Source organism: Saccopteryx bilineata, chromosome 1 (assembly GCF_036850765.1).
Source record: "Saccopteryx bilineata isolate mSacBil1 chromosome 1, mSacBil1_pri_phased_curated, whole genome shotgun sequence".
In the NCBI taxonomy this organism is placed as follows: domain Eukaryota; kingdom Metazoa; phylum Chordata; class Mammalia; order Chiroptera; family Emballonuridae; genus Saccopteryx; species Saccopteryx bilineata.
Window position 1 is genome coordinate 386,894,576 of NC_089490.1, and position 11,367 is coordinate 386,905,942.

General features: G+C 37.5%; 1 protein-coding gene across 1 annotated transcript in view; it reads left to right on the plus strand.

Annotated features, from left to right (window-relative positions):
- LOC136319678 (uncharacterized) overlaps window positions 1–5,839 on the plus strand; it is a 122,733-nt gene extending 116,894 nt beyond the window's left edge. Inside the window, exon 7 of the mRNA XM_066252814.1 lies at window positions 2,711–5,839. The gene's annotated coding sequence lies outside the window, so the exon portion shown is untranslated. The remainder of the gene's footprint in view (window positions 1–2,710) is intronic.
- Window positions 5,840–11,367: the final 5,528 nt, after the last annotated feature.

Here is an 11,367-nt window from a genome sequence, read left to right on the forward strand (position 1 = left end):
TTTAGGAACTAAAAATAGCTCAGTATTCAAGCATTGACTCTAGATAGGGTTGTCAGGTAGATCCCAGTCCAGACACATTTATTTATAAATAAGTAAAAATAAATAAATAAATAAATAAATAAATGACAACTCTAAAGGAGGAATGTCTGAGACAGTGTTTGGATTGGGAATAGAAAACAGAACCCTAAAACTACTCATGTTCTGCATATAGATCATTTCTCCCAAACTAAACTAGATGCTAGGCTAGAGTTTCAAATTTTTATTTCCAAGTGATTGGTGTCAAAGAATGGACATTTGCACCCACATTTTCTTCTTTATCTCTGAATTTTATCTAATACAAGTATGCTGGAAGCATGAGCAGTTTCTTCCATTGTGTCCAACTATACATCAAGACCACTTGCTTTGCGCTCTAAGAAGGCAGCTATGTATTTCACCTTTAGAATATTCACACATTCTTTTTCCTTTCCCTGTGTTATTCGGAAGGTGGAATGTTGTATGCTAAACAGCCTTGGTTTGTACAGGTTTCTGATGAGTTCTTTGCTTGTAGTGAGTCTAGTTTACTGATTTTACATTTGTTTAGCAACTCAGTTTCAGTAGTTCTTCGTATTGTTAGTTAGCCAGCCATTTCTGCATTTTACTTAATCAAAGTAAACATTTTTAATGTAATCATACTTTATTTTTCCATTTCATCAAAATGTTCTTGATTTGATGAATCATATATGTAGCCTTGAGACTTTGAAAGAGAAAAAAGATAGGTTATGTGTGATTTCCAGATGCTTGATTGAGAGGTGCTTCAAATGAAAGCACTTGAGTCATATCAATAATTGTAAACAAACCATATTTTAAAAGACAATAAGAATTAAAATTTTGTAAATATTTGATGGTATAAAGGAACTATCATTAAATTTTTAGGTGGGATATTGGTATTATAATTTAAAAAGAGCCAGTATAATTTTAGAGATACATACTGAAATATTTACAGATCAAATGATATGTCTTCTGGGATTTGTTGCAAAATAATTCAGGAAAAGGGAAGTGGATGCTGGTATAGGTGAGAGAAGAATAGAGTTGATTATTATGTAAGTTCATTGTATGTGGGAGTTCATGATATTATTCTGTTCACCTTATCTATATGTTTGAAATTATCCATAATAAAAAGGTAAGTGCATTTGAAAAGGGTTAATAATCTTTTACAAATAATCTTGGAATAGCCTTTTTTAAATCATTAGGAAAAAGATAAGTATACCAGTGAATAAAATAAACGAACACTGTGCCAAAGTAAATATACAAATGGCCACTAAGCATACGAAGAAATCTGCGGCCTCAAAGATGCAAATTAAAATAATACCTGATACTGAGATTTAAATCGAGAAACACATATTTGGTCTTTATCCACTGTTCTTGGCTCACAGCTCCTCAAAACCTCGCATCTCTTTCGTCAGGCTGTCCCTGAATTATATGCTTCTATAATATACTAGTAAATTAATGTGAAAACCTCCTGAGTTTTGTGAGCCACTCTGCAAATTAATAAAACCCAAGGAGGAAATTGTGAGCAGTTCTGATTTATAACCAGTTGGTTAGAAGCACAGGGAACACCTAGACTTGCAATTGGTATCTGAAGTGGGAGCAGTCTTGTGGGACTAAGCTTATGGGATTTGATGCTATCTCCAGGTAGTTTCAGAATTGAGTTCATTTAATTGCTTGGTGGTTTTGGAAAACTCACACCCAGAAATCAGATACTTTTTTATACCTGAAGAATTGACAAAGAGAAAAGGTTAATGATAATAACTACTGTGGATGAGGATGAGGTGAAGCAAAGAGCCCACTCACCTCTGGAAGTGTAGACCTGGTGGTCGCTCGGGTTTTTGGTTGTCATCTCTATCTTCTCCAAAAGGTAGGCGTCAGCTGCCATCTCCATTTTACTTGTGAGCTGAGTAAATACCAGGTCACACAACAGAGGGCTGTTCTTCTCCTTACATTACTGAGAAAGAAGATCCTGTTGATGAAATATTTTGCAATATATACGGTAATGAGTTGTCTAGAGTTATTTTCTTACCTGCGTCATCCAGATGATTAAAAATCTGAGCTGATAAGCCCAACCCATGACCTGGAGTAAAGCTCAGCTGATGCCACCCTATCTTGGCCAAATCCTAGTCACCCCATGGATGTGGAAGTGAGAAATAAATGGAGTTTATGATATGCCGAGGTGGTTTTGTGACTGTGTTCCAGGTAAACGATCCACAGGTTCTGCTGCCTGCCACAACACAGAACGCCAATATTCGTGATACAGGCGCTAGTGAAAGGAAAGATGTTTTCTCAAGTGCCGGCCTTCTGAAAAGATGTGGGGGACTCCTGTCCTCAAAAACCTATCTTAAGAACTCCGAAGCCTCGGTCAGATTATATAGGGGGGTGGGGGAATTGGGGAGGGGGAGAACTCCTAGGGAGAGGGCACACATGTAGTTTCTCTTGAGAGGGGGACTTCCTTCTTTTCATGGCTGGCTAGACTTCTGTGATTCTCTTGCCCTTTAACTGGATCGGAAGCTAGCAAGTAATTCATAAACTAGAGTATTGTTCTTCTGAAAAATAGTAATTATTTTCAGTTAAACCTGTGTCTCTCTGTTCCTGTGGTCAGGCTGTTCGGGGTGCGGGGATGAGGTTCCATTCTTTTCACTCTGATATTAACTCTTTTTTCTTCTTCTTCTTCTTTTAGAGATTGGCAAGGAGAGAGAGATAGAGAGATAGGAACATCAAGCTGTTCCTGTATGTGCCAGGACCAGGGATCAAACTGTCAACCTCTATGCTTCAAGACAACGCTTCTACCAACCGAGCTATCCGGCCAGGACTTAACTTTTTATTAATTGATTTATTTTAGAAAGACAGAGAGAGGGGAGGGGGAAGGGAAGCATTCATTTGTTGTTGCACTTGGTCGTGCATTTATTGGTTGCTTCCTCTGCGTGCCTTGACCCGGGATCAAACCCACAGCCTTGTCTGTTAAGAATGCTTAACAGACTGAGTTAACTGGCCAGGGCCTTGTTAACTCTTGAAGAGAGTTAGCTGGACCTTCTGATTCATCACCAGCATTGACATTCCATATTCCAAGAGAGGAATTGGCTGTTGAACTGTAATGAGAACTTGGCCAGAGGTGAAAGCAAAAGATTAATTATATACTTTTGATTTGTTACAGAATACATAACTTTGATTACCAGATTGATAATATTAAATCATAGTCACAATGAGCTGGGCTTACTATTTACTACAATCAACATGGGTGGCTTTATAGAAAGTCTTTATTCATTAATGTATTCTTATTTTAGCTTTATTTTATGGATAGTCAAACTACTATGAGTAACATAGCACATTCATTCCCTGTACAGGTGTATGCAGCCAGGAGCCAGCTGGGCCCTCACCTCCTCATTCTCTCCCCTCCCCTACTTCCTGACCCTTTAGTCATACTACTCTTTCTTCTTCCCTGACTCCTTACCCTTCCAGCCTTTAGACAGGTTTTTCCTGGAACTTTTGCTCAATACTTGGGGACTAAAAAATGGGGCTATTTATTTCTCCATTCTTTTACCTTGTTTCAAAGAAGACTTAAGGAGGCTTATTAAAAGCCTCATAATGCAAAATAAAAGCAGAAGTGGGTTAGACATAGGAAAATACTGTAGGTTTAGATCGCCTATATAGATAATCTGAACATGGTCCACTAATGCTATTTCACAGAGGCATAACTAGTATTTTGATTTTTCAACATTCCCTGTAAACTGGGTAACATGAGGTGGTTTTCCTAAAGTCCAATTAAGCTTGAGTAAGAGGTGACAATGAATTTGGTAAGCCTACCAGACAAGTCCAAGTGACATGACAAAGGCTAACCAACTAATTGTGCCATAACGCACTATATTTAACAGCTTGCTTTCCAACCCCCATGGACAGTAAACAAACTGCTTTTGGCTAAGTGAGACAGTAAAATGTGGCTTCTTTCCATTGTTATACAATTTCAATTCTTGGTTCCGTAAAGGAAAAATCCATGTTACAACTTAAGACAAAAGTAGAAACAACAGATAGCTATAAAGCTTTAAAATTGTGACTTTATTTTTCAACTGAAAGTTATTGCTCCCTACCACTAACTTTTACCCTTTTCCTTTCACAACAATAATCCAGTCATTTGTTTAGTGAGTACTTATTGAGAATGTACTATACATTTACCAGGGCTACATGAATAAGATAAAAGAACTTTAAGGTGCTTAAAGTATGGTTGGCGTAGGATGGACCTTGGTGCTTTTGTGCTTCCTTAGGACACACACACACACACACACACTCACACACACTCACACACACACACAGAGTATTAATTTTGCTATTACAAATTACTACAAATTAGTGGTATTAAACAACACACACTTATTATTTGATAGGTCTCTAGATTAGAATTGCAACATGGGACTCACCGGACTAAAGTATTCCTTTTGGAGGCTCTAGGGAAGAGTTTGTTTCCTTGCCTTTTTCAACTTCTAGAGGCTGCCCACATTCTTTGGCTCTTGAATCTCTTTTTCCATCTTGCTAGGAAGGATTCTACAATGTTAAGCACCTAAGTGATTACACTACGCTTACTTGGATAGTTTTCCCCATGTTACCAGATCATCATGATATATCATATAACTTTTATAGGTTAGGATGTGGATATTTTTGGGTCATTATTCTCCCTAAGACACGTATACATACAAAGATAGATAGGTAATGCATTTTAATATATATATATAGAAAATATTATATATATATATAGAAAATTTTCTCAAAAAATTAGAAATACATGAAATAAACATAATTAAGACTAACCCAAAACAGAGGCATAATCATTGAAAAAGAATAGTTTTTTCATGTATATATTATTAATATGTCTCTGATGAGATATTGCCATTGATATTGAAGAATAAGAAATGGAGAATAACAGCCACAGCAAACAACACGATTTATTCTTAGAAACATGATAAATAAAAAGAGCAAGACTCAGAAGACTACACAAGGATGGGTCTTAGGTCCATGCATGATTTTTCTTGGGGTTCTGTAACAGTTCTGGGAGTTAGAAGTCCAAAATCAAGGTGTTGGCATAGCCATGCTCCCTCTGAAGACTCTAGGGAAAATCCTTCCTTGCTACTTCCTAGATTCTGGTGGTTGTCAGCAATCCTTAGCATTCTTTGGTTTATCGGTACATTACTACATTCCCCCCATCACATGATCATCTTTCCTCTGTCTTCCTGTGGACTCCCTCTCCTAAGAAACAGTAGTTGGATTCAAAGCCCATCTAATCTCATATGACCTCATCTTAACTTGATTATATCTGCAAAGACCCAATTTCCAAATAAGGCCACATTCATAGGTGCCAAGGCATTAGGAGTTAAACATAATTTTGGAGGGGACACAATTCAACCCACAACAGTCAGGATTCCCAGGAAACAGACCCTGAGGTTGAGATTTGCTTGGAGGGGTCTTATTCATGCTCTGAGGAACAACCCAGTAAGGGAGTGAGGGACTGATTGAACTGCAGTGCAGTTGTAATGAAAGACTCAGCCAATTCCATAAGGAGCTCTGAGGCTAGATGGCCTTTCAGTAAGGTGACCAATCGTCCTCCTTTAGTGAGGACACAGTCCTTCTTTTGTAAGTTCTGTCCTCCCTCGAAAAGTGTCCTCCTTTTTGATATTGGAAGACTAATCTGTAAATGTCCATATTTGATCGATGCTAAGTAAATCCATTGCGTGTGATGTGACATATTTGTATCTAAATGAATACTTTTTTCTTGCAATTATTATTAAAAATTATTTGGCATGTAAACATAATTACAGTAGAAAATATTACAAATGCTTTTATTATGCATTTATCATATTATAGTGTATTATTGTTGCAATGAATAAAATGTTTCTTTTATTTACGATATTGTTTTCTTCAATTTATTTTTGTCCTCCTTTTCATTGTAAAAAAGTTGGTCACCTTACTTTCAGAGATGTCTATAATTGAGATAAATGGGCCAGACTTTTGTATGCCTGTATCAATTAGACACTGGATGCTGGCTACTTGTGGAGAAGGGGTAAAGCGGCTGGCTCCCTTTGTCCAAAGACAGTTTCCTTAGAAGACACCATTGTGAGCCCTCAGCAACTGGCACTGTCTGCAGATGGGCAATGAAGGTCTTGGTCCTGGAGGAGGACTTGCTTACTCCAGCAACCCCTATATTATAGTTACTAGTAGAATTCAAGAATAACAAAAACTAGACAATATATTTTTATTTTATATAAATCTGTGATTACATATATATTTAATATATACATATAGAAAAAGTATATTTTTTAACACCTATATATTTAAAAGTACTATAGCAGAATAGCATCTAGGACTGTTCTTACCTCTGGAGGATGGGACAGGTTGGGTTCTTGGTTTTTGGTTCTTGAGTTAGGTGGTGAGTTAACAGTTTTTCATTACATTATGCTTTATAACTAACATGTTTTATGTAATTTTTGTATGTATCAAATATACTTACAAATATAATAAATTTAAAAAAGGAAAGAATTGGGCAAAAGCAATAGAAATTAAACTAGCTACAAATTTTAGGAAGAATATATGAATAAAAATGGCAAATCCTGAATCCATTGCTAAAGTAAACATTCAGATGAAGAAAAAGTTCTGAAATTCCCCTATATTATTAACTTTTAAGTTTGTTTGTATAACCGTCCTGGAGTTTCGTTGTTTTTGGCTGGAAGTATGATGCTGCCCAAATACCAGTTTACTTCCCCTTTGACCTAGTTTTAAACTGGTTTGTTTACAATGACACAGCTTTTTTTTTTTTTTTAAGTGAAAGAGTATACTGTATTGGGTAAGATTGTTGGGATGATTATTAGGCAGACTAGAGCAATAAAGAAATCCAGTTAAGCTTTGACCAGATAGCTTGGTTGGTTAGCATCATCCCGAAGCACAGAGATTGTTGGTTTCATCCCTGGACAGGGCACATACAGGAACAGCTCAATGTTCCCCTCTCTCTCTCTCTCTCTCTCTCTCCCTCAAATTAATAGGTAATAATTAAAAAAAAGAAATCCAGTTAATATGTAATATTGATATGTCAAGATTTTACTGTGGAATTTAATAGTATATTAACAGGAGAAAGAATAGTTGGATTATGTCTGTATAATCACAACTTTTACTTTTAAAACAACTGTTTGTATTTATGTTGTATATATCATATAGTTTTATACTTACACAGAAAAGAAAAAATGACTGCACCCCAAATTGCCAGCCACAATGTATGGCAATAGAAAATGGGGTGGGAGCCTGACTAGGTGGTGGTGCAGTGGCTAGTGCATCAGCCTGGGACACTGAGGACCCCAGATCAAAACTTGGTGGTCGCTGGCTTGAGCCCAAAGGTCACTGGCTTGAGCAAGGGGTCACTGGCTCAGCTGGAGACTCCCAGTCAAGGCATGTATGAAAAAGCTATCAATAAACTACTAAGGTGCTGCAACTATGAGTTGATGCTTCTCATTTCTTTCCCTTCCTGTCTGTCTGTCTATCTGGCTCTCACTCTTTCTCTTGCTAAAAAAATAGGGTTGGATAGTTTTCCATTTTATATACTTATGTGAAATTTTGAAAATAAAACATGAAAATTATATTTTTAAACACTTGTTTCAAAATGAACAGTTTTAGTTTTATTTGTTTACACAAGGGTCTATGACATGTGAGCTTAACTTCTCTTTTAAAGTAGGTGATAAAGTAGAAAGAGCCCTGGCTTTTTAGTGCAGATGCTTTCATTTTAGAACTGCGCCTCCTGCACCAGAGTGATTCTTAAGCAAGAAGTTCATCTTAAAGAGTTCATTTCCACCTGACCAGGTGGTGGCGCAGTGGATAGAGCGTCGGACTGGGATGCAGGGGGCCCAGGTTCGAGACCCCAAGGTTTCCAGCTTGAGCGCAGGCACATCTGGTTTGAGCAAAGCTCACCATCTTGGACCCAAGGTCGCTGGTTTAAGCAAGGGGTTACTTGGTCTGCTGAAGGCCTGTGGTTAAGGCACATATGAGAAAGCAATCAATGAACAACTAAGGTGTCGCAACGAGAAACTGATGATTGATGTTTCTCATCTCTCTCCGTTCCTGTCTATTTCTATCTTTCCCTCTCTCTGATTCTCTCTCTGTCTCTGTAAAAAAAAAAAAAAAGAGAGAGAGAGAGTTCGTTTCCTTGTTGGAAAAGTGGGGGTGCTATTGTGATGTTTGAATGGGATAATGTATGTGAAGTCACTTTGAATATGATAATGCAATATTAAAGCACAATAAATGTTAATGTTCATGTCTATGGTAATAATGTTGATTGAAGAAATTACCATATTTTTTGTTCCATAAGACACACCTGACCATAAGATGCACCTAGAGTTTTAAGGAGGAAAATAAGAAAAAAAAATATTCTGAACCAAATGGTGTGTTAAAATATTTAATAAAATATACCACAATAATATTTCAACAATGTAAACTCAACAGCAGTATTAACAACCATTGGCACTGTTATTAACAAATGAAAAGAGACTTTAATGTTCAAATACTCTTTTAGTTGTCCAGGAACCCGCAGCAGCTAAAAAAAAAATGAACATTTGCTCCATAAGACGTATAGGCATTTTCCCCTCCACTTTTAGGGGAAAAAAGTGTGTCTTATGGAATGAAAAATATGGTAAATATGAACTTTTTGGGAATCACTCCATTTGTAGGGCCAAAAATTTACATATTTTAAATTTGTTTGTTCCCCAAGGCACTACTTTTTCTTCAATCCAGGATTGAATACTTTCTCAACTGAACTTAAAGGAGAGACAAGTGCAATATTTTGAGCTATGTTTAATGAAGATGAGATAGAAGACCAAACTGTTAAAAATACATAGGTTTTCTTGTGCAGCTGATTGAAGGATTCAGCTCTGTTTACTGATGTTCTTAAAATTTCCTCACTTCTGTGAAATTCCCTAAATATGGAATTTTTTTGGCCCCATGTCTAATTTTTATTCTGGAATGTGAAGTTCTTTTTAATTAAAGTATAGTTGACATACAATATTATATCAGTTTCAGGTGTAACATAGTGATATTTCTTTTTTTTTTTTTTTTTACAGAGGTAGAGATAGACAGGGACAGACAGACAGGAACGGAGAGAGATGAGAAGCATCAATCATCAGTTTCTTGTTGCGCGTTGCGACTTCTTAGTTGTTTTCATTGATTGCTTTCTCACATGTGCCTTGACCGTGGGCCTTCAGCAGACCGAGTAACCCCTTGCAGGAGCCAGCGACCTTGGGTCCAAGCTGGTGAGCTCTTTGCTCAAGCCAGATGAGCCCGCGCTCAAGCTGGCGACCTCGGGGTCTCGAACCTGGGTCCTTCCGCATCCCAGTCCCATGCTCTATCCACTGCGCCACCACCTGGTCAGGCGATATTTCCAATTAAACACTTTATAAAGCGATCACCCCAAAAAGTCCCATTATCCCTGTCACCATGCAAAGTTATTGTGATATTATTGACTGTATTCCTTATGCTGTACTTTATATCCCTGTGACTTAATATATGTTATAACTATGTTTGCTCCTCTTAAAACCCTTCACCTTTTTGTCCACAGCCCCATCACCCAACCGACTGGATATATATCATATTTTGTTCATTACATTGATTTCATTATGAAAATTTGATTTGAAAGTCAATTTACAGAAATACCGAAAATTAATTTAAAGTTAAATGAGAACATTCATATACAAATATTACACAATATTGTTCATTCATATTTTTCCATATTAAAGACTAATATGAACTTTAAATCTTTTAAGTAAATGAGATTGAAATCCAATGTTGTGTTTGAGTGTGTTATTTGTGTAACGATCAAATATTTCTAGACTCTTTTCTCCCTTGACCATTTTACATTGCCTACTTTAAGCTAGTTCTTGAGCCACGATTTCATAACTACACCTTTATAGTTGAAACCCCAATTCTGCTACCTACTGTCTAATGGTTTAAGCCTCAGTTTCCTTATCTTTAAAATGGGGATAAGAGTGCCTGACCAGGTGGTGGCGGATAGAGCACCGACCTTGGATGCTGAGGGCCCAGGTTCGAAACCCTGAGGTTGCCGGCTTGAGCTTGGGGTTATAGATATGACCCCATGGTCGCTGGCTTGAGCAAGGGATCACTGGCTCAGCTGAAGTCCCCCAGTCAAGGCACATATGAGAAGCAATCAATGAACAACCAAAGTGCCAACTCAACTACACGTTGGTGCTTCTCATCTCTCTCCCTTCCTGTCTGTCTGTCTGTCTCTAAAAAGTAAAATAAATGAAATGAAATGAAATGAAATAAAATGAGGATAAGCATAGAACCTACTTCACTTAATATCTATCTGACAATCATAGCTAAATGCTTAAGTAATACTGTCCCATATAACAAATGTAGAATTTGAATGTTGAGTAGCTAAATCCTACCTTCTATTAGCTCCTCAAGCTGCTAATAAAAGGTAGAATCAGGATTTGGTCCCAGATTTACCTAACATCTAATAGAAACAGTTCTATGGAATTGCTTTCTCTTTGGAGAGCTAGTAATGGTTTCAGATGTTTGGCTAGTATGGCTCTGTCAATTTCTAGAAAACGTGGTCTCTATATACTACACTTTGGCACAGAATACTGTTAAATAGGAGTAGGATATCATTTCTTGTATGCCTTAGAGTTTTTAATGGTTCATAAAATTTAACCAGACACAAAGGTTTGTTGCTTAATTTAAAAAATGTGTAATCATCTGAACCCATAAAATTTAACTCTGGTTCATATCACCTCACTCTATGAAGTCACTAATTTTTCTTTGAGTAAATAGAATAGTTATTGTTAAAAGAAGGTTGAGGCCCTGGCTGGTTGGCTCAGTGGTAGAGCATCGGCCTGGAATGTAGAGGTCCTCGGTTTGATTCTGGGTCAGGACACCCAGGAGAGGTGACCATCTGCTTCTCTACCTCTCCCCCCCCCCCCATCTTTCTTTCTTTTTCCTCCTGCAGCCATGGCTCAAATGGTTCAAGCAAGTTGGCCCCAGGCACTGAGGATGGCTCAACGACCTCTCCTTAGAGGCCAAAAAATCTCAGTTGCCGAGCAATGGAGCAACAGCCCCGACCAGGGGTTGCCAGGTGGATCCCCTTCAGGGTGCATGTGGGAGTCTCTCTGCCTCCCTGTTTCTCACTTAATTAAAAAAAAAAAAAAAAAAAAAAAGAGGGTTGAGGTGATCAAAATGAAATATGAATTTTAAGTAAAGATTATTCCTGTTAATTGCATGGGCAGTGCCCAAACCTTATAGGAATAGAATGGTGTAGGAAATGGCTGGGAATTAGACTGTTGTCCTGATAGAAGTCTTTGG